This window comes from Ranitomeya variabilis, chromosome 6, assembly GCF_051348905.1.
Source record: "Ranitomeya variabilis isolate aRanVar5 chromosome 6, aRanVar5.hap1, whole genome shotgun sequence".
Classification (NCBI taxonomy): Eukaryota; Metazoa; Chordata; class Amphibia; order Anura; family Dendrobatidae; genus Ranitomeya; species Ranitomeya variabilis.
In genome coordinates this window covers 228,417,856-228,441,573 of record NC_135237.1, presented here as the reverse complement: position 1 = coordinate 228,441,573, position 23,718 = coordinate 228,417,856, and positions in this window count along the sequence as shown.

Below are 23,718 nucleotides of genomic sequence, written 5' to 3'. Positions count from 1 at the left end.
TAGCGTGTAGGGTGTAGAGTGTAGCGTGTTGCGTGTAGGGTGTAGAGTGTAGCGTGTAGCGTGTAGAGTGTAGCGTGTAGCGTGTAGCGTGTAGAGTGTAGCGTGTAGGGTGTAGAGTATAGCGTGTAGCGTGTAGGGTGTAGGGTGTAGAGTGTAGAGTGTAGCGTGTAGCGTGTAGAGTGTAGCGTGTAGCGTGTAGAGTGTAGTGTATAGCGTGTAGGGTGTAGAGTGTAGGGTGTAGCGTGTAGGGTGTAGAGTGTAGCGTGTAGCGTGTAGCGTGTAGCGTGTAGGGTGTAGGGTGTAGCGTGTAGGGTGTAGAGTGTAGCGTGTAGCGTGTAGGGTGTAGGCTGTAGGGTGTAGCGTGTAGTGTGTAGAGTGTAGCGTGTAGCGTGTAGGGTGTAGCGTGTAGCATGTATCGTGTAGCGTGTAGCATGTAGAGTGTAGGGTGTAGGGTGTAGGTTGTAGCATGTAGAGTGTAGGGTGTAGGGTGTAGCGTGTAGAGTGTAGGGTATAGAGTGTAGCGTGTAGGGTGTAGAGTGTAGAGTGTATTGTGTAGAATGTAGAGTGTAGCATGTAGCGTGTAGAGTGTAGGGTGTAGAGTGTAGCGTGTAGGGTGTAGCGTGTCGGGTGTAGGGTGTAGGGTGTAGCGTGTAGTTTGTAGGGTGTAGGGTGTTGCGTGTAGGGTGTAGAGTGTAGCGTGTAGCGAGTAGAGTGTAGCGTGTAGGGTGTAGGGTGTAGCGTGTAGTGTGTAGGGTGTAGGGTGTAGAGTGTAGGGTGTAGAATGTAGGGTGTAGGGTGTAGGGTGTAGCATGTAGGGTGTAGAGTGTACCGTGTAGGGTGTACGGTGTAGAGTGTAGGGTATAAGCTGTAGCGTTTAGCGTGTAGGGTGTAGGGTGTAGGGTGTAGGGTGTAGAGTGTAAAGTGTAGCGTGTAGGGTGTAGCGTGTAGCGGGTAGGGTGTAGGGTGTAGAGTGTAGGGTGTAGGGTGTAGTGTGTAGCGTGTAGCGTGTAGCGTGTAGGGTGTAGAGTGTAGATTGTAGCGTGTAGGGTGCAGGGTGTAGAGTGTAGCGTGTAGGGTGTAGAGTGTAACGTGTAGCGTGTAGGGTTTAGCGTGTAGCGTGAAGCATGCAGGGTGTAGGGTGTCGGGTATAGCGTGTAGGGTGTAGGGTGTAGAGTGTAGGGTGTAGCGTGTATGGTGTAGAGTGTAGCGTGTAGAGTGTAGCGTGTAGGGTGTAGGGTGTAGCGTGTAGCGTGCAGAGTGTAGCGTGTAGGGTGTAGAGTGTAGCATGTTGCGTGTAGGGTGTAGAGTGTAGAGTGTAGCGTATAGCGTGTAGGGTGTAGGATGTAGAGTGTAGCGTGTAGAGTGTAGCGTGTAGGGTGTAGCATGTAGCATGTAGGGTGTAGGGTGTCGGGTATAGCGTGTAGGGTGTAGGGTGTAGAGTGTAGGGTGTATGGTGTAGAGTGTAGCGTGTAGCGTGTAGAGTGTAGCGTGTAGGGTGTAGGGTGTAGCGTGTAGCGTGCAGAGTGTAGCGTGTAGGGTGTAGAGTGTAGCGTGTAGGGTGTACGGTGTAGAGTGTAGGGTATAAGCTGTAGCGTTTAGCGTGTAGAGTGTAGGGAGTAGGGTGTAGGGTGTAGCGTGTAGGGTGTAGAGTGTAGCGTGTAGCATGTAGCGTGTAGGGTGTAGCGTGTAGGGTGTAGCGTGTATCATGTACCGTGTAGCGTGTAGCATGTAGAGTAGGGTGTAGGGTGTAGAGTGTAGCGTGTAGGGTGTAGGGTGTAGAGTGTAGGGTGTAGCATGTAGGGTGTAGGGTGTCGCGTGTAGGGTGTAGAGTGTAGCGTGTAGGGTGTACGGTGTAGAGTGTAGGGTATAAGCTGTAGCGTTTAGCGTGTAGAGTGTAGCGTGTAGCGTGTAGCGTGTAGCGTGTAGGGTGTAGAGTGTAGGGTGTAGAGTGTAGCGTGTAGCGTTTAGCGTGTAGGGTGTAGGGTGAAGCGTGTAGGGTGTAGCATGTAGCGTGTAGCGTGTAGCATGTAGAGTAGGGTGTAGGGTGTAGGGTGTAGAGTGTAGTGTGTAGAGTGAGGAGTGTAGCGTGTAGATTGTAAAGTGTAGCGTGTAGGGTGTTAGCGTGTAGTGTGTAGCGTGTAGCGCGTAGCGTGTAGAGTGTAGGGTATAGAGTGTAGCATGTACAGAGTAGGGAGCAGAGTGTAGAGTGTAGGTTGTAGGGTGTACAGTGTAGGGTGTAGGGTGTAGCGTGTAGCGTGTAGAGTGTAGGGCGTAGGGTGTAGGGTGTAGCGTGTAGGGTGTGGAGTGTAGCGTGTAGCGTGTAGCGTGTAGGGTGTAGCGTGTAGCGTGTAGGGTGTACCGTGTTTCCTTTTCCGTGTAGCGTGTAGCATGTAGAGTAGGGTGTAGGGTGTAGAGTGTAGCGTGTAGTGTGTAGCGTGTAGAGTGTAGCGTCTAGCGTGTAGCGTATAGTGTGTAGCGTGTAGCGTGTAGATTGTAGCGTGTAGGGTGTAGGGTGTAGGGTGTAGCGTGTAGCGTGTAGGGTGTAGGGTGTAGGGTGTACCGTGTAGGGTGTAGCGTGTAGCGTGTAGAGTCTAGCATGTAGGGTGTAGCAAGTAGCGTGTATTGTGTAGGGTGTAGAGTGTAGCATGTAGCGTGTAGAGTGTAGGGTGTAGCGTGTAGGGTGTAGAGTGTAGCGTGTAGGGTGTAGAGTGTAGCGTGTAGCGTGTAGCGTGTAGGGTGTAGGGTGTAGAGTGTAGCGTGTAGCGTGTAGGGTGTCACTTTTTCCCCTGATGAAGACGCTTGAGTAGCGTCGATACGCGTGGGGTAAAGGGCTTCCTTTGTTTTTATCCCGAGGGACAGGACTTGGGTAACTTATCTTTACAACTGCTATGGAATTACACCTATTTACTTCATGCATGGCCTGGCATTTTTCCAAGCCTTAGGACAATGGATCCTGATTCTTTGTATTTCCACAAGGCGTCTGTATGCATACATTTATCCAAATAACTAGGATTTTGTAGTACTGCAAGCATATCTATTTCCCTGATTACCTTTCTATAGGGGTCTGCTTTCATTTGCTTACCAACTGTGCGCACGCATGCTGTGTTGAACAAAATAGGATCCATGATGTATTTCTTCCAGATACTAGGCTGGAGTATACATGTTTCCTGTCATAGTACTCAGGGGGTCACAGTTGGCAGTAAACAATAGGCTTCTTATATGTAAATTTGACTAAGATTGGTGTACCCGCATACCTAGCAATTTTTTCTCTCTGGTTATTTCTCCTGTCTCACATATGCTGTAAAGTATTAGCTTCCTTCATTCCCTCGGGTAAAATTACTTATGGCCTATTCAGCCATACTAGTGTTTTAAATATTTTTAAATGTATGTTTTGCCTGGTTCTGTTTGTGGATTACTATTTTTGTACAATAAAATTGACTATTTAACGTGGATCCCATTGGTTTGCATATCCTTTTCTTTTTGTGTTTAGTGTGTAGCGTGTAGCTTAACCCTACACGCTACACGCTACACCCTACACTCTACACCGTACACTCTACACGCTACACGCTACACTCTACACCCTACACCCTACACGCTACACGCTACACTCTACACGCTACACGCTACACTCTACACCCTACACTCTACACGCTACACGCTACACGCTACACCCTACACTCTACACGCTACACGCTACACTCTACACGCTACACGCTACATGCTACACTCTACACTCTAAACCCTACACGCGAAACGCTATACTCTACACCCTACACGCTACACTCTACACGCTACACGCTACACTCTACACTCTACACGCTACACGCTACACTCTACACCCTACACGCAACACGCTACACTCTACACCCTACACGCTACACTCTGCACGCTACACGCTACACCCTACACGCTACACTCTGCACGCTACACGCTACACTCTACACCATACACGCTACACCCTACACTCTACACCCTACACCCTACACGCTATACCCGACACCCTACACCCTACATGCTTCACCCTACACGCTACACTCTACACTCTACACCCTACACCCTACACGCTACACGCTACACCCTACACGCTACACGCTACACCCTACACGCTACACGTTACACTCTACACCCTACACCCTACACGGTACACGCTACACCCTACACGCTACACGTTACACTCTACACCCTACACGCTACACTCTACACCCTGCACCCTACACGCTACACGCTACACCCTACATGCTACACGCTACACCCTACACGCTACACGTTACACTCTACACCCTACAATCTACACCCTACACTCTACACGCTACACTCTACACCCTACACTCTACACTCTACACCCTACACCCTACACGCTACACGCTACACTCTACACCCTACACCCTACACGCTACACGCTACACCCTACACCCTACACGCTACAATCTACACCCTACACCCTACACGCTACACGCTACACCCTACACCGTACACTCTACACCCTACACCCTACACGCTACATCCTACACCCTACACTCTACACCCTACACGCTACACTCTACACTCTACACCCTACACCCTACATGCTACACGCTACACGCTACACTCTACACCCTACACGCTACACGCTACACCCTACAAGCTAAACGCTACAAACTACACGCTACATATTACACTCTACACCCTAGCGTGTAGCGTGTAGGGTGTAGAGTGTAGCGTGTAGGGTGTAGAGTGTAGCGTGTAGCGTGTAGCGGGTGTAGGGTGTAGAGTGTAGCGTGTAGCGTGTAGGGTGTAGAGTGTAGGGTGTAGGGTGTAGAGTGTAGCGTGTAGGGTGTAGCGTGTAGGGTTTAGGGTGTAGGGTGTAGAGTGTAGGGTGTTGCGTGTAGGGTGTAGAGTGTAGCGTGTAGGGTGTAGCGTGTAGAGTGTAGCGTGTAGCGTGTAGGGTGGAGAGTGTAGAGTGTAGGGTGTAGCGTGTAGGGTGTAGAGTGTAGCGTGTAGGGTGTAGAGTGTAGCGTGTAGCGTGCAGGGTGTAGAGTGTAGCGTATAGCGTGTAGGGTGTAGGATGTAGAGTGTAGCGTGTAGGGTGTAGAGTGTAGCGTGTAGGGTGTAGCGTGTAGCGTGTAGCGTGCAGGGTGTAGAGTGTAGCGTATAGCGTGTAGGGTGTAGAGTGTAGGGTGTAGCTTGTAGGGTGTAGAGTGTAGCGTGTAGCGTGTAGGCTGTAGCGTGTAGGGTGTAGCATGTATCGTGTAGGGTGTAGGGTGTAGAGTGTAGCATGTTGCGTATAGAGTGTAGGGTGTAGCGTGTAGGGTGTAGAGTGCAGCGTGTAGGGTGTAGAGTGTAGCGTGTAGCATGTAGCGTGTGTAGGGTGTAGGGTGTAGAGTGTAGCGTGTATCGTGTAGGGTGTAGAGTGTAGGGTGTAGGGTGTAGAGTGTAGCGTGTAGGGTGTAGCGTGTAGGGTTTAGGGTGTAGGGTGTAGAGTGTAGGGTGCTGCGTGTAGGGTGTGGAGTGTAGCGTGTAGGGTGTAGCGTGTAGAGTGTAGCGTGTAGCGTGTAGGGTGGAGAGTGTAGAGTGTAGGGTGTAGCGTGTAGGGTGTAGAGTGTAGCGTGTAGGGTGTAGAGTGTAGCGTGTAGCGTGCAGGGTGTAGAGTGTAGCGTATAGCGTGTAGGGTGTAGAGTGTAGCGTTTAGAGTGTAGCATGTAGCGTGTAGGGTGTAGGGTGTAGAGTGTAGAGTGTAGCGTGTAGGGTGAAGCATGTAGGGTGTAGGGTGTCGGGTATAGCGTGTAGGGTGTAGGGTGTAGAGTGTAGGGTGTAGCGTGTATGGTGTAGAGTGTAGCGTGTAGAGTGTAGAGTGTAGCGTGTAGGGTGTAGGGTGTAGGGTGTAGCGTGTAGCGTGCAGAGTGTAGCGTGTAGGGTGTAGAGTGTAGCATGTTGCGTGTAGGGTGTAGAGTGTAGCGTGTAGCGTGTAGAGTGTAGAGTGTAGCGTGTAGCGTGTAGAGTGTAGCGGGTATGGTGTAGAGTGTAGCGAGTAGCGTGTAGGGTGTAGGGTGTAGAGTGTAGGGTGTAGCGTGTAGGGTGTAGAGTGTAGCGTGCAGGGTGTAGGGTGTAGGGTGTAGAGTGTAGCGTGTAGGGTGTACCTTGTAGCATGTAGCGTGTAGCGTGTAGCATGTAGAGTGTAGCGTGTAGGGTGTAGAGTGTAGCGTGTAGGGTGTAGCGTGTAGCGTGTAGCGTGCAGGGTGTAGAGTGTAGCGTATAGCGTGTAGGGTGTAGAGTGTAGGGTGTAGCATGTAGCGTGTAGAGTGTAGCATGTAGGGTGTAGGGTGTACAGTGTAGGGTGTAGCGTGTAGCATGTAGGGTGTAGGGTGTAGCGTGTACCGTGTAGCGTATAGAGTGCAGCGTGTAGGGTGTAGAGTGTAGCATGTAGTGTGTAGCGTGTAGGGTGTAGGGTGCAGCGTGTAGGGTGTAGAGTGTAGCGTGTAGGGTGTAGAGTGTAACATGTAGCGTGTAGCGTGTAGGGTGTAGGGCGTAGCGTGTACCGTGTAGCGTGTAGAGTGTAGCGTGTAGCGTGTAGAGTGTAGGGTGTAGGGTGTAGCGTGTAGAGTGTAGTGTGTGGCGTGCAGGGTGTAGGGTGTAGCGTGTAGCGTGTAGGGTGTAGGGTGTAGAGTGTAGGGTGTAGCATGTAGGGTGTAGGGTGTAGGGTGTAGCGTGTAGGGTGTAGAGTGTAGCGTGTAGGGTGTACGGTGTAGAGTGTAGGGTATAAGCTGTAGCGTTTAGCGTGTAGAGTGTAGCGTGTAGCGTGTAGCGTGTAGGGTGTAGAGTGTAGGGTGTAGAGTGTAGCGTGTAGCGTGTAGCGTGTAGGGTGTAGGGTGTAGCGTGTAGGGTGTAGCATGTAGCGTGTAGCGTGTAGCATGTAGAGTAGGGTGTAGGGTGTAGGGTGTAGAGTGTAGTGTGTAGAGTGTAGAGTGTAGCGTGTAGAGTGTAAAGTGTAGCGTGTAGGGTGTAGCGTGTAGTGTGTAGCGTGTAGCGCGTAGCGTGTAGAGTGTAGGGTATAGAGTGTAGCGTGTAGAGAGTAGGGAGCAGAGTGTAGAGTGTAGCATGTGGGGTGTAGGGTGTACAGTGTAGGGTGTAGGGTGTAGCGTGTAGCGTGTAGAGTGTAGGGAGTAGGTTGTAGGGTGTAGCGTGTAGGGTGTGGAGTGTAGCGTGTAGCGTGTAGGGTGTAGCGTGTAGCGTGTAGGGTGTAGCGTGTATCATGTACCGTGTAGCGTGTAGCATGTAGAGTAGGGTGTAGGGTGTAGAGTGTAGCATGTAGGGTGTAGGGTGTAGAGTGTAGGGTGTAGCATGTAGGGTGTAGGGTGTAGGGTGTAGCGTGTAGGGTGTAGAGTGTAGCGTGTAGGGTGTACGGTGTAGAGTGTAGGGTATAAGCTGTAGCGTTTAGCGTGTAGAGTGTAGCGTGTAGCGTGTAGGGTGTAGAGTGTAGGGTGTAGAGTGTAGCGTGTAGCGTGTAGCGTGTAGGGTGTAGGGTGAAAGGTGTAGCATGTAGCGTGTAGCGTGTAGCATGTAGAGTAGGGTGTAGGTTGTAGGGTGTAGAGTGTAGTGTGTAGAGTGTGGAGTGTAGCGTGTAGAGTGTAAAGTGTAGCGTGTAGGGTGTAGCGTGTAGTGTGTAGCGTGTAGAGAGTAGGGAGCAGAGTGTAGAGTGTAGCATGTAGATGGTAGGGTGGACAGTGTAGGGTGTAGGGTGTAGCGTGTAGCGTGTAGAGTGTAGGGAGTAGGGTGTAGGGTGTAGCGTGTAGGGTGTGGAGTGTAGCGTGTAGCGTGTAGGGTGTAGCGTGTAGCGTGTAGGGTGTAGCGTGTATCATGTACCGTGTAGCGTGTAGCATGTAGAGTAGGGTGTAGGGTGTAGAGTGTAGCGTGTAGCGTGTAGTGTGTAGCGTGTAGCGCGTAGCGTGTAGAGTGTAGGGTATAGAGTGTAGCGTGTAGAGAGTAGGGAGTAGAGTGTAGAGTGTAGCGTGTAGGGTGTAGAGTGTAGCGAGTAGCGTGTAGTGTGTAGGGTGTAGGGTGTAGAGTGTAGGGTGTAGCGTGTAGGGTGTAGAGTGTAGCGTGTAGGGTGTAGCGTGTAGCGTGCAGGGTGTAGAGTGTAGCGTATAGCGTGTAGGGTGTAGGGTGTAGAGTGTAGGGTGTAGCGTGTGGAGTGTAGCGTGTAGCGTGTAGGGTGTAGGGTGTACAGTGTAGGGTGTAGCGTGTAGAGTGTAGTGTGTGGCGTGCAGGGCATAGGGTGTAGCGTGTAGGGTGTAGGGTGTAGAGTGTAGGGTGTAGCATGTAGGGTGTAGGGTGTAGAGTGTAGCATGTAGGGTGTACGGTGTAGAGTGTAGGGTATAAGCTGTAGCGTTTAGCGTGTAGAGTGTAGCGTGTAGCATGTAGCGTGTAGGGTGTAGAGTGTAGAGTGTAGCGTGTAGGGTGTAGAGTGTAGCGTGTAGAGAGTAGGGTGTAGGGTGTAGAGTGTAGGGTGTAGGGTGTAGAGTGTAACGTGTAGCGTGTAGGGTGTAGCGTGTAGGGTGTAGAGTGTAGGGTGTAGCGTGTAGGGTGTAGCGTGTAGCGTGTAGGGTGTAGGGTGTAGAGTGTAGGGTGTAGCGTGTAGGGTGTAGCGTGTAGCGTGTAGCGTGTAGGGTGTAGGGTGTAGAGTGTAGGGTGTAGCGTGTAGGGTGTAGAGTGTAGCGTCTAGCGTGTAGCGTATAGTGTGTAGCGTGTAGCGTGTAGATTGTAGCGTGTAGGGTGTAGGGTGTAGAGTGTAGCGTGTAGATTGTAGCGTGTAGGGTGTAGGGTGTAGGGTGTAGCGTGTAGCGTGTAGGGTGTAGGGTGTAGGGTGTAGGGTGTACCGTGTAGGGTGTAGCGTGTAGCGTGTAGCGTGTAGAGTGTAGCATGTAGGGTGTAGCAAGTAGCGTGTATTGTGTAGGGTGTAGAGTGTAGCATGTAGCGTGTAGAGTGTAGGGTGTAGCGTGTAGGGTGTAGAGTGTAGCGTGTAGGGTGTAGAGTGTAGCGTGTAGCGTGTAGCGTGTGTAGGGTGTAGGGTGTAGAGTGTAGCATGTAGCGTATAGGGTGTAGAGTGTAGGGTGTAGGGTGTAGAGTGTAGCGTGTAGGGTGTAGCGTGTAGGGTTTAGGGTGTAGGGTGTAGAGTGTAGGGTGTTGCGTGTAGGGTGTAGAGTGTAGCGTGTAGCGTGTAGGGTGTAGCGTGTAGAGTGTAGCGTGTAGCGTGTAGGGTGGAGGGTGTAGAGTGTAGGGTGTAGCGTGTAGGGTGTAGAGTGTAGAGTGTAGAGTGTAGCGTGTAGGGTGAAGCATGTAGGGTGTAGGGTGTCGGGTATAGCGTGTAGGGTGTAGGGTGTAGAGTGTAGGGTGTAGCGTGCATGGTGTAGAGTGTAGCGTGTAGCGTGTAGAGTGTAGCGTGTAGCGTGTAGGGTGGAGGGTGTAGAGTGTAGGGTGTAGCGTGTAGGGTGTAGAGTGTAGAGTGTAGAGTGTAGCGTGTAGGGTGAAGCATGTAGGGTGTAGGGTGTCGGGTATAGCGTGTAGGGTGTAGGGTGTAGAGTGTAGGGTGTAGCGTGCATGGTGTAGAGTGTAGCGTGTAGCGTGCAGAGTGTAGCGTGTAGGGTGTAGAGTGTAGCGTGTTGCGTGTAGGGTGTAGAGTGTAGCGTGTAGCGTGTAGAGTGTAGAGTGTAGCGTGTAGCGTGTAGAGTGTAGCGGGTAGGGTGTAGAGTGTAGCGAGTAGCGTGTAGGGTGTAGAGTGTCGGGTGTAGCGTGTAGGGTGTAGAGTGTAGCGTGTAGGGTGTAGGGTGTAGCGTGTAGGGAGTAGAGTGTAGCGTGTAGGGTGTAGCGTGTAGCGTGTAGAGTGTAGCGTGTAGGGTGTAGAGTGTAGCGTGTAGGGTGTAGCGTGTAGCGTGTAGCATGTAGAGTGTAGCGTGTGGGGTGTAGAGTGTAGCGTGTAGGGTGTAGCGTGTAGCGTGTAGCGTGCAGGGTGTAGAGTGTAGCGTATAGCGTGTAGGGTGTAGAGTGTAGGGTGTAGCATGTAGCGTGTAGAGTGTAGCGTGTAGGGTGTAGGGTGTAGCGTGTAGCGTTTACCGTGTAGCGTATAGAGTGCAGCGTGTAGGTTGTAGAGTGTAGCGTGTAGTGTGTAGCGTGTAGGGTGTAGGGTGTAGCGTGTAGGGTGTAGAGTGTAGCGTGTAGGGTGTAGAGTGTAACATGTAGCGTGTAGGGTGTAGGGCGTAGCTTGTAGCGTGTACCGTGTAGCGTGTAGAGTGTAGTGTGTAGGGTGTAGAGTGTAGCGTGTAGGGTGTAGAGTGTAGCGTGTAGCGTGTAGCATGTAGAGTAGGGTGTAGGGTGTAGAGTGTAGTGTGTAGAGTGTAGAGTGTAGCGTGTAGAGTGTAAAGTGTAGCGTGTAGGGTGTAGCGTGTAGTGTGTAGCGTGTAGCGCGTAGCGTGTAGAGTGTAGGGAGTAGGGTGTAGGGTGTAGCGTGTAGGGTGTAGAGTGTAGCGTGTAGCGTGTAGCGTGTAGGGTGTAGCGTGTAGGGTGTAGCGTGTATCATGTACCGTGTAGCGTGTAGCATGTAGAGTAGGGTGTAGGGTGTAGAGTGTAGCGTGTAGGGTGTAGGGTGTAGAGTGTAGGGTGTAGCATGTAGGGTGTAGGGTGTAGCGTGTAGGGTGTAGAGTGTAGCGTGTAGGGTGTACGGTGTAGAGTGTAGGGTATAAGCTGTAGCGTTTAGCGTGTAGAGTGTAGCGTGTAGCGTGTAGCGTGTAGGGTGTAGAGTGTAGGGTGTAGAGTGTAGCGTGTAGCGTGTAGCGTGTAGGGTGTAGGGTGAAGCGTGTAGGGTGTAGCATGTAGCGTGTAGCGTGTAGCATGTAGAGTAGGGTGTAGGGTGTAGGGTGTAGAGTGTAGTGTGTAGAGTGTGGAGTGTAGCGTGTAGAGTGTAAAGTGTAGCGTGTAGGGTGTAGCGTGTAGTGTGTAGCGTGTAGCGCGTAGCGTGTAGAGTGTAGGGTATAGAGTGTAGCGTGTAGAGAGTAGGGAGCAGAGTGTAGAGTGTAGCGTGTAGGGTGTTAGGGTGTACAGTGTAGGGTGTAGGGTGTAGCGTGTAGCGTGTAGAGTGTAGGGAGTAGGGTGTAGGGTGTAGCGTGTAGGGTGTGGAGTGTAGCGTGTAGGGTGTAGGGTGTAGCGTGTAGCGTGTAGGGTGTAGCGTGTATCATGTACCGTGTAGCGTGTAGCATGTAGAGTAGGGTGTAGGGTGTAGAGTGTAGCATGTAGCGTGTAGTGTGTAGCGTGTAGAGTGTAAAGTGTAGCGTGTAGTGTGTAGTGTGTAGCGTGTAGCGCGTAGCGTGTAGAGTGTAGGGTATAGAGTGTAGCGTGTAGAGAGTAGGGAGTAGAGTGTAGAGTGTAGCGTGCAGGGTGTAGAGTGTAGCGAGTAGCGTGTAGTGTGTTGGGTGTAGGGTGTAGAGTGTAGGGTGTAGCGTGTAGGGTGTAGAGTGTAGCGTGTAGGGTGTAGCGTGTAGCGTGCAGGTGTAGAGTGTAGCGTATAGCGTGTAGGGTGTAGGGTGTAGAGTGTAGGGTGTAGCGTGTAGAGTGTAGCGTGTAGCGTGTAGGGTGTAGGGTGTACAGTGTAGGGTGTAGGGTGTAGCGTGTAGAGTGTAGTGTGTGGCGTGCAGGGCGTAGGGTGTAGCGTGTAGGGTGTAGGGTGTAGAGTGTAGGGTGTAGCATGTAGGGTGTAGGGTGTAGGGTGTAGCGTGTAGGGTGTAGAGTGTAGCATGTAGGGTGTACGGTGTAGAGTGTAGGGTATAAGCTGTAGCGTTTAGCGTGTAGAGTGTAGCGTGTAGCGTGTAGGGTGTAGGGTGTAGGGTGTAGCGTGTAGGGTGTAGAGTGTAGAGTGTAGAGAGTAGGGTGTAGGGTGTAGAGTGTAGGGTGTAGGGTGTAGAGTGTAACGTGTAGCGTGTAGGGTGTAGAGTGTAGGGTGTAGCGTGTAGGGTGTAGCGTGTAGCGTGTAGCGTGTAGGGTGTAGAGTGTAGCATGTAGTGTGTAGCGTGTAGGGTGTAGGGTGCAGCGTGTAGGGTGTAGAGTGTAGCGTGTAGGGTGTAGAGTGTAACATGTAGCGTGTAGCGTGTAGGGTGTAGGGCGTAGCGTGTACCGTGTAGCGTGTAGAGTGTAGCGTGTAGCGTGTAGAGTGTAGGGTGTAGGGTGTAGCGTGTAGAGTGTAGTGTGTGGCGTGCAGGGTGTAGGGTGTAGCGTGTAGCGTGTAGGGTGTAGGGTGTAGAGTGTAGGGTGTAGCATGTAGGGTGTAGGGTGTAGGGTGTAGCGTGTAGGGTGTAGAGTGTAGCGTGTAGGGTGTACGGTGTAGAGTGTAGGGTATAAGCTGTAGCGTTTAGCGTGTAGAGTGTAGCGTGTAGCGTGTAGCGTGTAGGGTGTAGAGTGTAGGGTGTAGAGTGTAGCGTGTAGCGTGTAGCGTGTAGGGTGTAGGGTGTAGCGTGTAGGGTGTAGCATGTAGCGTGTAGCGTGTAGCATGTAGAGTAGGGTGTAGGGTGTAGGGTGTAGAGTGTAGTGTGTAGAGTGTAGAGTGTAGCGTGTAGAGTGTAAAGTGTAGCGTGTAGGGTGTAGCGTGTAGTGTGTAGCGTGTAGCGCGTAGCGTGTAGAGTGTAGGGTATAGAGTGTAGCGTGTAGAGAGTAGGGAGCAGAGTGTAGAGTGTAGCATGTGGGGTGTAGGGTGTACAGTGTAGGGTGTAGGGTGTAGCGTGTAGCGTGTAGAGTGTAGGGAGTAGGTTGTAGGGTGTAGCGTGTAGGGTGTGGAGTGTAGCGTGTAGCGTGTAGGGTGTAGCGTGTAGCGTGTAGGGTGTAGCGTGTATCATGTACCGTGTAGCGTGTAGCATGTAGAGTAGGGTGTAGGGTGTAGAGTGTAGCATGTAGGGTGTAGGGTGTAGAGTGTAGGGTGTAGCATGTAGGGTGTAGGGTGTAGGGTGTAGCGTGTAGGGTGTAGAGTGTAGCGTGTAGGGTGTACGGTGTAGAGTGTAGGGTATAAGCTGTAGCGTTTAGCGTGTAGAGTGTAGCGTGTAGCGTGTAGGGTGTAGAGTGTAGGGTGTAGAGTGTAGCGTGTAGCGTGTAGCGTGTAGGGTGTAGGGTGAAAGGTGTAGCATGTAGCGTGTAGCGTGTAGCATGTAGAGTAGGGTGTAGGTTGTAGGGTGTAGAGTGTAGTGTGTAGAGTGTGGAGTGTAGCGTGTAGAGTGTAAAGTGTAGCGTGTAGGGTGTAGCGTGTAGTGTGTAGCGTGTAGAGAGTAGGGAGCAGAGTGTAGAGTGTAGCATGTAGATGGTAGGGTGGACAGTGTAGGGTGTAGGGTGTAGCGTGTAGCGTGTAGAGTGTAGGGAGTAGGGTGTAGGGTGTAGCGTGTAGGGTGTGGAGTGTAGCGTGTAGCGTGTAGGGTGTAGCGTGTAGCGTGTAGGGTGTAGCGTGTATCATGTACCGTGTAGCGTGTAGCATGTAGAGTAGGGTGTAGGGTGTAGAGTGTAGCGTGTAGCGTGTAGTGTGTAGCGTGTAGCGCGTAGCGTGTAGAGTGTAGGGTATAGAGTGTAGCGTGTAGAGAGTAGGGAGTAGAGTGTAGAGTGTAGCGTGTAGGGTGTAGAGTGTAGCGAGTAGCGTGTAGTGTGTAGGGTGTAGGGTGTAGAGTGTAGGGTGTAGCGTGTAGGGTGTAGAGTGTAGCGTGTAGGGTGTAGCGTGTAGCGTGCAGGGTGTAGAGTGTAGCGTATAGCGTGTAGGGTGTAGGGTGTAGAGTGTAGGGTGTAGCGTGTGGAGTGTAGCGTGTAGCGTGTAGGGTGTAGGGTGTACAGTGTAGGGTGTAGCGTGTAGAGTGTAGTGTGTGGCGTGCAGGGCATAGGGTGTAGCGTGTAGGGTGTAGGGTGTAGAGTGTAGGGTGTAGCATGTAGGGTGTAGGGTGTAGAGTGTAGCATGTAGGGTGTACGGTGTAGAGTGTAGGGTATAAGCTGTAGCGTTTAGCGTGTAGAGTGTAGCGTGTAGCATGTAGCGTGTAGGGTGTAGAGTGTAGAGTGTAGCGTGTAGGGTGTAGAGTGTAGCGTGTAGAGAGTAGGGTGTAGGGTGTAGAGTGTAGGGTGTAGGGTGTAGAGTGTAACGTGTAGCGTGTAGGGTGTAGCGTGTAGGGTGTAGAGTGTAGGGTGTAGCGTGTAGGGTGTAGCGTGTAGCGTGTAGGGTGTAGGGTGTAGAGTGTAGGGTGTAGCGTGTAGGGTGTAGCGTGTAGCGTGTAGCGTGTAGGGTGTAGGGTGTAGAGTGTAGGGTGTAGCGTGTAGGGTGTAGAGTGTAGCGTCTAGCGTGTAGCGTATAGTGTGTAGCGTGTAGCGTGTAGATTGTAGCGTGTAGGGTGTAGGGTGTAGAGTGTAGCGTGTAGATTGTAGCGTGTAGGGTGTAGGGTGTAGGGTGTAGCGTGTAGCGTGTAGGGTGTAGGGTGTAGGGTGTAGGGTGTACCGTGTAGGGTGTAGCGTGTAGCGTGTAGCGTGTAGAGTGTAGCATGTAGGGTGTAGCAAGTAGCGTGTATTGTGTAGGGTGTAGAGTGTAGCATGTAGCGTGTAGAGTGTAGGGTGTAGCGTGTAGGGTGTAGAGTGTAGCGTGTAGGGTGTAGAGTGTAGCGTGTAGCGTGTAGCGTGTGTAGGGTGTAGGGTGTAGAGTGTAGCATGTAGCGTATAGGGTGTAGAGTGTAGGGTGTAGGGTGTAGAGTGTAGCGTGTAGGGTGTAGCGTGTAGGGTTTAGGGTGTAGGGTGTAGAGTGTAGGGTGTTGCGTGTAGGGTGTAGAGTGTAGCGTGTAGCGTGTAGGGTGTAGCGTGTAGAGTGTAGCGTGTAGCGTGTAGGGTGGAGGGTGTAGAGTGTAGGGTGTAGCGTGTAGGGTGTAGAGTGTAGAGTGTAGAGTGTAGCGTGTAGGGTGAAGCATGTAGGGTGTAGGGTGTCGGGTATAGCGTGTAGGGTGTAGGGTGTAGAGTGTAGGGTGTAGCGTGCATGGTGTAGAGTGTAGCGTGTAGCGTGTAGAGTGTAGCGTGTAGAGTGTAGGGTGTAGCGGGTAGCGTGCAGAGTGTAGCGTGTAGGGTGTAGAGTGTAGCGTGTTGCGTGTAGGGTGTAGAGTGTAGCGTGTAGCGTGTAGAGTGTAGAGTGTAGCGTGTAGCGTGTAGAGTGTAGCGGGTAGGGTGTAGAGTGTAGCGAGTAGCGTGTAGGGTGTAGAGTGTCGGGTGTAGCGTGTAGGGTGTAGAGTGTAGCGTGTAGGGTGTAGGGTGTAGCGTGTAGGGAGTAGAGTGTAGCGTGTAGGGTGTAGCGTGTAGCGTGTAGAGTGTAGCGTGTAGGGTGTAGAGTGTAGCGTGTAGGGTGTAGCGTGTAGCGTGTAGCATGTAGAGTGTAGCGTGTGGGGTGTAGAGTGTAGCGTGTAGGGTGTAGCGTGTAGCGTGTAGCGTGCAGGGTGTAGAGTGTAGCGTATAGCGTGTAGGGTGTAGAGTGTAGGGTGTAGCATGTAGCGTGTAGAGTGTAGCGTGTAGGGTGTAGGGTGTAGCGTGTAGCGTTTACCGTGTAGCGTATAGAGTGCAGCGTGTAGGTTGTAGAGTGTAGCGTGTAGTGTGTAGCGTGTAGGGTGTAGGGTGTAGCGTGTAGGGTGTAGAGTGTAGCGTGTAGGGTGTAGAGTGTAACATGTAGCGTGTAGGGTGTAGGGCGTAGCTTGTAGCGTGTACCGTGTAGCGTGTAGAGTGTAGTGTGTAGGGTGTAGAGTGTAGCGTGTAGGGTGTAGAGTGTAGCGTGTAGCGTGTAGCGTGTAGAGTGTAGCGTGTAGGGTGTAGCGTGTAGAGTGTAGTGTGTGGCGTGCAGGGCATGGGGTGTAGCGTGTAGCGTGTAGGGTGTAGGGTGTAGAGTGTAGGGTGTAGCATGTAGGGTGTAGGGTGTAGGGTGTAGCGTGTAGCGTGTAGAGTGTAGCGTGTAGGGTGTACGGTGTAGAGAGTATGGTATAAGCTGTAGCGTTTAGCGTGTAGAGTGTAGCGTGTAGCGTGTAGCGTGTAGGGTGTAGAGTGTAGGGTGTGGAGTGTAGCGTGTAGGGTGTAGGATGTAGCGTGTAGGGTGTAGCATGTAGCGTGTAGCGTGTAGCATGTAGAGTAGGGTGTAGGGTGTAGAGTGTAGAGTGTAGAGTGTAGAGTGTAGCGTGTAGAGTGTAAAGTGTAGCGTGTAGGGTGTAGCGTGTAGTGTGTAGCGTGTAGCGCGTAGCGTGTAGAGTGTAGGGAGTAGGGTGTAGCGTGTAGGGTGTAGAGTGTAGCGTGTAGCGTGTAGCGTGTAGGGTGTAGCGTGTAGGGTGTAGCGTGTATCATGTACCGTGTAGCGTGTAGCATGTAGAGTAGGGTGTAGGGTGTAGAGTGTAGCGTGTAGGGTGTAGGGTGTAGAGTGTAGGGTGTAGCATGTAGGGTGTAGGGTGTAGCGTGTAGGGTGTAGAGTGTAGCGTGTAGGGTGTACGGTGTAGAGTGTAGGGTATAAGCTGTAGCGCTTAGCGTGTAGAGTGTAGCGTGTAGCGTGTAGCGTGTAGGGTGTAGAGTGTAGGGTGTAGAGTGTAGCGTGTAGCGTGTAGCGTGTAGGGTGTAGGGTGAAGCGTGTAGGGTGTAGCATGTAGCGTGTAGCGTGTAGCATGTAGAGTAGGGTGTAGGGTGTAGGGTGTAGAGTGTAGTGTGTAGAGTGTGGAGTGTAGCGTGTAGAGTGTAAAGTGTAGCGTGTAGGGTGTAGCGTGTAGTGTGTAGCGTGTAGCGCGTAGCGTGTAGAGTGTAGGGTATAGAGTGTAGCGTGTAGAGAGTAGGGAGCAGAGTGTAGAGTGTAGCGTGTAGGGTGTTAGGGTGTACAGTGTAGGGTGTAGGGTGTAGCGTGTAGCGTGTAGAGTGTAGGGAGTAGGGTGTAGGGTGTAGCGTGTAGGGTGTGGAGTGTAGCGTGTAGGGTGTAGCGTGTAGCGTGTAGGGTGTAGCGTGTATCATGTACCGTGTAGCGTGTAGCATGTAGAGTAGGGTGTAGGGTGTAGAGTGTAGCATGTAGCGTGTAGTGTGTAGCGTGTAGAGTGTAAAGTGTAGCGTGTAGTGTGTAGTGTGTAGCGTGTAGCGCGTAGCGTGTAGAGTGTAGGGTATAGAGTGTAGCGTGTAGAGAGTAGGGAGTAGAGTGTAGAGTGTAGCGTGCAGGGTGTAGAGTGTAGCGAGTAGCGTGTAGTGTGTTGGGTGTAGGGTGTAGAGTGTAGGGTGTAGCGTGTAGGGTGTAGAGTGTAGCGTGTAGGGTGTAGCGTGTAGCGTGCAGGTGTAGAGTGTAGCGTATAGCGTGTAGGGTGTAGGGTGTAGAGTGTAGGGTGTAGCGTGTAGAGTGTAGCGTGTAGCGTGTAGGGTGTAGGGTGTACAGTGTAGGGTGTAGGGTGTAGCGTGTAGAGTGTAGTGTGTGGCGTGCAGGGCGTAGGGTGTAGCGTGTAGGGTGTAGGGTGTAGAGTGTAGGGTGTAGCATGTAGGGTGTAGGGTGTAGGGTGTAGCGTGTAGGGTGTAGAGTGTAGCATGTAGGGTGTACGGTGTAGAGTGTAGGGTATAAGCTGTAGCGTTTAGCGTGTAGAGTGTAGCGTGTAGCGTGTAGGGTGTAGGGTGTAGAGTGTAGCGTGTAGGGTGTAGAGTGTAGAGTGTAGAGAGTAGGGTGTAGGGTGTAGAGTGTAGGGTGTAGGGTGTAGAGTGTAACGTGTAGCGTGTAGGGTGTAGAGTGTAGGGTGTAGCGTGTAGGGTGTAGCGTGTAGCGTGTAGCGTGTAGGGTGTAGGGTGTAGAGTGTAGGGTGTAGAGTGTAGGGTGTAGCGTGTAGGGTGTAGCGTGTAGCGTGTAGCGTGTAGCGAGTAGGTTGTAGGGTGTAGAGTGTAGGGTGTAGCGTGTAGGGTGTAGCGTGTATCGTGTAGCGTGTAGAGTGTAGCGTCTAGCGTGTAGCGTATAGTGTGTAGCGTGTAGCGTGTAGATTGTAGCGTGTAGGGTTTTGTGTGTAGGGTGTACCGTGTAGGGTGTAGCGTGTAGCGTGTAGCGTGTAGAGTGTAGCATGTAGGGTGTAGCAAGTAGCGTGTATTGTGTAGGGTGTAGAGTGTAGCATGTAGCGTGTAGAGTGTAGGGTGTAGCGTGTAGGGTGTCACTTTTTCCTCTGATGAAGACGCTTGAGTAGCGTCGATACGCGTGGGGTAAAGGGCTTCCTTTGTTTTTTTCCCGAGGGACAGGACTTGGGTAACTTATCTTTACAACTGCTATGGAATTACACCTATTTACTTCATGCATGGCCTGGCATTTTTCCAAGCCTTAGGACAATGGATCCTGATTCTTTGTATTTCCACAAGGCGTCTGTATGCATACATTCATCCAAATAACTAGGATTTTGTAGTACTGCAGCATATCTATTTCCCTGATTACCTTTCTATAGGGGTCTGCTTTCATTTGCTTACCAACTGTGCGCACGCATGCTGTGTTGAACAAAATAGGATCCATGATGTATTTCTTCCAGATACTAGGCTGGAGTATATGTTTCTTGTCATAGTACTCAGGGGGTCACAGTTGGCAGTAAACAATAGGCTTCTTATATGTAGATTTGACTAAGATTGGTGTACCCGCATACCTAGCAATTTTTTCTCTCTGGTTATTTCTCCTGTCTCACATATGCTGTAATGTATTAGCTTCCTTCATTCCCTCTGGTAAAATTACTTATGGCCTATTCAGCCATACTAGTGTTTTAAATGTTTTAAAATGTATGTTTTGCCTGGTTCTGTTTGTGGATTACTATTTTTGTGCAATAAAATTGACTATTTAAGGTGGATCCCATTGGTTTGCATATCCTTTTCTTTTTGTGTTTAGTGTGTAGCGTGTAGCTTAACCCTACACGCTACACGCTACATGCTACACTCTACACCCTACACCTACACCCTACACTCTACACCGTACACTCTACACGCTACACGCTACACTCTACACCCTACACCCTACACGCTACGCGCTACACTCTACACCCTACACGCTACACTCTACACTCTACATGCTACACGCTACACTCTACACTCTACACGCTACACGCTACACCCTACACCCTACACGCTACACGCTACACTCTACAACCTACACGCTACACGCTACACTCTACACGCTACACGCTACACTCTACACCCTACACTCTACACGCTACACGCTACACTCTACACCCTACACTCTACACGCTACACGCTACACTGTACACCCTACATGCAACACGCTACACTCTACACCCTACACGCTACACTCTACATGCTACACGCTACATGCTACAATCTACACTCTACACCATACACCCTACACGCTACACACTATACTCTACACCCTACACGCTACACTCTACACGCTACACGCTACACGCTACACTCTACACTCTACACGCTACACTCTACACCCTACACGCAACACGCTACACTCTACACCCTACACGCTACACTCTGCACGCTACACGCTACACCCTACACCCTACACGATACACTCTACACGCTACACTCTACACCATACACGCTACTTCCTACACTCTACACCCTACACCCTACACGCTATACCCGACACCCTACACCCTGCATGCTTCACACTACACGCTACACTCTACACTATACACCCTACACCCTACACGCTACATGCTACACCCTACACGCTACACTCTACACCCTACACCCTACACGCTACACACTACACGCTACACGCTACACCCTACACGCTACACGCTACACCCTACACGCTACACGTTACACTCTACACCCTACACCCTACACACTACACCCTACACGCTACACGTTACACTCTACACCCTACACGCTACACTCTACACCCTACACCCTACACGCTACACACTACACGCTACACGCTACACCCTACACGCTACACGCTACACTCTACACGCTACACTCTACACCCTACACTCTGCACTCTACACCCTACAGGGTGTAGGGTGTAGGGTGTAGGGTGTAGAGTGTAGCGTGTAGGGTGTAGCATGTAGCGTACACGCTACACTCTACACCCTACACCCTACACGCTACACACTACACGCTACACGCTACACCCTACACGCTACACGCTACACCCTACACGCTACACGTTACACTCTACACCCTGCCCCTACACGCTACACGCTACACCCTACACGCTACACGCTACACCCTACACACTACACATTACACTCTACACCCTACACTCTACACCCTACACTCTACACGCTACACTCTACACCCTACACTCTGCACTCTACACCCTACACCCTACACACTACAGCTACACTCTACACCCTACACGCTACACCCTACACCCTACACCCTACACCCTACACGCTACAATCTACACGCTACACGCTACACCCTATACGCTAGACGCTACACTCTACACGCTACACGATACACGCTACACCCTACACGCTACACCCTACACTCTACACCCTACACCCTACACGCTACACGCTACACCGTACACGCTACAACCTACACTCTACACCCTACACCCTACACGCTACACGCTACACCCTACACGCTACACGTTACACTCTACACCCTACACCCTACACTCTACACCCTACACCCTACTCTCTACACGCTATATTCTACACCCTACACGCTACACTCTACACCCTACACGCTACACGCTACACTCTGCACCCTAGACGCTACACTCTATACCCTACACTCTACACGCTACACCCTACACCCTACACTCTACATGCTACACCCTACACCCTACACCCTACACTCTACATGCTACACGCTACACGCTACATGCTACACGCTACACCCTACACGCTACACGCTACACACTACATGCTACACCCTACACCCTACACCCTACACGCTACACGCTACACTCTACACCCTACATGCTACACCCTACACCCTACACCCTACACGCTACACGCTACACTCTACACCCTACACGCTACACCCTACACTCTACACCCTACACGCTACACCCTACACTCTACACCCTACACGCTATACGCTACACTCTACACCCTGCACGCTACACGCTACACCCTACACGCTACACTCTACACCCTACACGCTACACCTACACTCTACACCCTACACCCTACACGCTACACGCTACACTCTACACCCTGGCCTACACGCTACACCCTACACTCCACACCCTACACCCTACATGCTACACGCTACACCCTACACGCTACACATTACACTCTAAACCCTACACTCTACATCCTACACCCTACACTCTACACCCTACACGCTACACTCTACACTCTACACCCTACACCCTACATGCTACACGCTACACGCTACACTCTACACCCTACACGCTACCCGCTACACCCTACAAGCTAAACGCTACAAACTACACGCTACATATTACACTCTACACCCTAGCGTGTAGCGTGTAGGGTGTAGAGTGTAGCGTGTAGCATGTAGCGTGTAGGGTGTATGGTGTGGTGTATGGTGTAGAGTGTAGCATGTAGCGTGTAGGGTGTAGAGTGTAGCGTGTAGGGTGTAGAGTGTAGCATGTAGCGTGTAGGGTGTAGGGTGTAGAGTGTAGAGTGTAGCATGTAGCGTGTAGATTGTAGGGTGTACCGTGTAGGGTGTAGAGTGTAGCATGTAGAGTGTAGGGTGTAGAGTGAAGGGTGTAGCGTGTAGAGTGTAGCGTGTAGCGTGTACGGTGTAGGGTGTAGAGTGTAGGGTGTAACGTGTAGCGTGTAGCTTGTAGGGTGTAGAGTGTAGCGTGTAGCGTGTAGGCTGTAGCGTGTGGGGTGTAGCGTGTAGTAGGGTGTAGAGTGTAGCATGTAGGGTGTAGAGTGTAGGGTGTAGTGTGTAGCGTGTAGGGTGTAGGGTGTAGGTGGTGTAGCGTGTAGGGTGTAGAGTGTAGGGTGTAGGGTGTAGAGTGTAGCGTGTAGGTGTAGCGTGTAGGGTTTAGGGTGTAGGGTGTAGAGTGTAGGGTGTTGCGTGTAGGGTGTAGAGTGTAGCGTGTAGGGTGTAGCGTGTAGAGTGTAGCGTGTAGCGTGTAGGGTGGAGAGTGTAGAGTGTAGGGTGTAGCGTGTAGGGTGTAGAGTGTAGCGTGTAGGGTGTAGAGTGTAGCGTGTAGCGTGCAGGGTGTAGAGTGTAGCGTATAGCGTGTAGGGTGTAGGATGTAGAGTGTAGCGTGTAGGGTGTAGAGTGTAGCGTGTAGAGTGTAGCATGTAGCGTGTAGGGTGTAGAGTGTAGAGTGTAGCGTGTAGGGTGAAGCATGTAGGGTGTAGGGTGTCGGGTATAGAGTGTAGGGTGTAGGGTGTAGAGTGTAGGGTGTAGCGTGCATGGTGTAGAGTGTAGCGTGTAGCATGTAGAGTGTAGCGTGTAGGGTGTAGGGTGTAGCGTGCAGCGTGCAGAGTGTAGCGTGTAGGGTGTAGAGTGTAGCGTGTTGCGTGTAGGGTGTAGAGTGTAGCGTGTAGCGTGTAGAGTGTAGAGTGTAGCGTGTAGCGTGTAGAGTGTAGCGGGTAGGGTGTAGAGTGTAGCGAGTAGCGTGTAGGGTGTAGGGTGTAGAGTGTAGGGTGTAGCGTGTAGGGTGTAGAGTGTAGCGTGTAGGGTGTAGGGTGTAGGGTGTAGAGTGTAGCGTGTAGGGTGTAGCGTGTAGCATGTAGCGTGTAGCGTGTAGCATGTAGAGTGTAGCGTGTAGGGTGTAGAGTGTAGCGTGTAGGGTGTAGCGTGTAGCGTGTAGCGTGCAGGGTGTAGAGTGTAGCGTATAGCGTGTAGGGTGTAGAGTGTAGGGTGTAGCATGTAGCGTGTAGAGTGTAGCGTGTAGGGTGTAGGGTGTACAGTGTAGGGTGTAGCGTGTAGCGTGTACCGTGTAGCGTATAGAGTGCAGCGTGTAGGGTGTAGAGTGTAGCGTGTAGTGTGTAGCGTGTAAGGTGTAGGGTGTAGCGTGTAGGGTGTAGAGTGTAGCGTGTAGGGTGTAGAGTGTAACATGTAGCGTGTAGGGTGTAGGGCGTAGCGTGTAGCGTGTACCGTGTAGCGTGTAGAGTGTAGTGTGTAGGGTGTAGAGTGTAGCGTGTATGGTGTAGAGTGTAGCGTGTAGCATGTAGAGTGTAGCGTGTAGGGTGTAGCGTGTAGAGTGTAGTGTGTGGCGTGCAGGGCGTAGGGTGTAGCGTGTAGGGTGTAGAGTGTAGGGTGTAGCATGTAGGGTGTAGGGTGTAGGGTGTAGCGTGTAGGGTGTAGAGTGTAGCGTGTAAGGTGTACGGTGTAGAGTGTAGGGTATAAGCTGTAGCGTTTAGCGTGTAGAGTGTAGCGTGTAGCGTGTAGCGTGTAGCGTGTAGGGTGTAGAGTGTAGGGTGTAGAGTGTAGGGTGTAGAGTGTAGCGTGTAGCGTGTAGCTTGTAGGGTGTAGGGTGTAGCGTGTAGGGTGTAGCATGTAGCGTGTAGCGTGTAGCATGTAGAGTAGGGTGTAGGGTGTAGAGTGTAGTGTGTAGAGTGTAGAGTGTAGCGTGTAGAGTGTAAAGTGTAGCGTGTAGGGTGTAGCGTGTAGTGTGTAGCGTGTAGCGCGTAGCGTGTAGAGTGTAGGGTATAGAGTGTAGCGTGTAGAGAGTAGGGAGCAGAGTGTAGAGTGTAGCGTGCAGGGTGTAGGGTGTACAGTGTAGGGTGTAGGGTGTAGCGTGTAGCGTGTAGAGTGTAGGGAGTAGGGTGTAGGGTGTAGCGTGTAGGGTGTAGAGTGTAGCGTGTAGCGTGTAGGGTGTAGCGT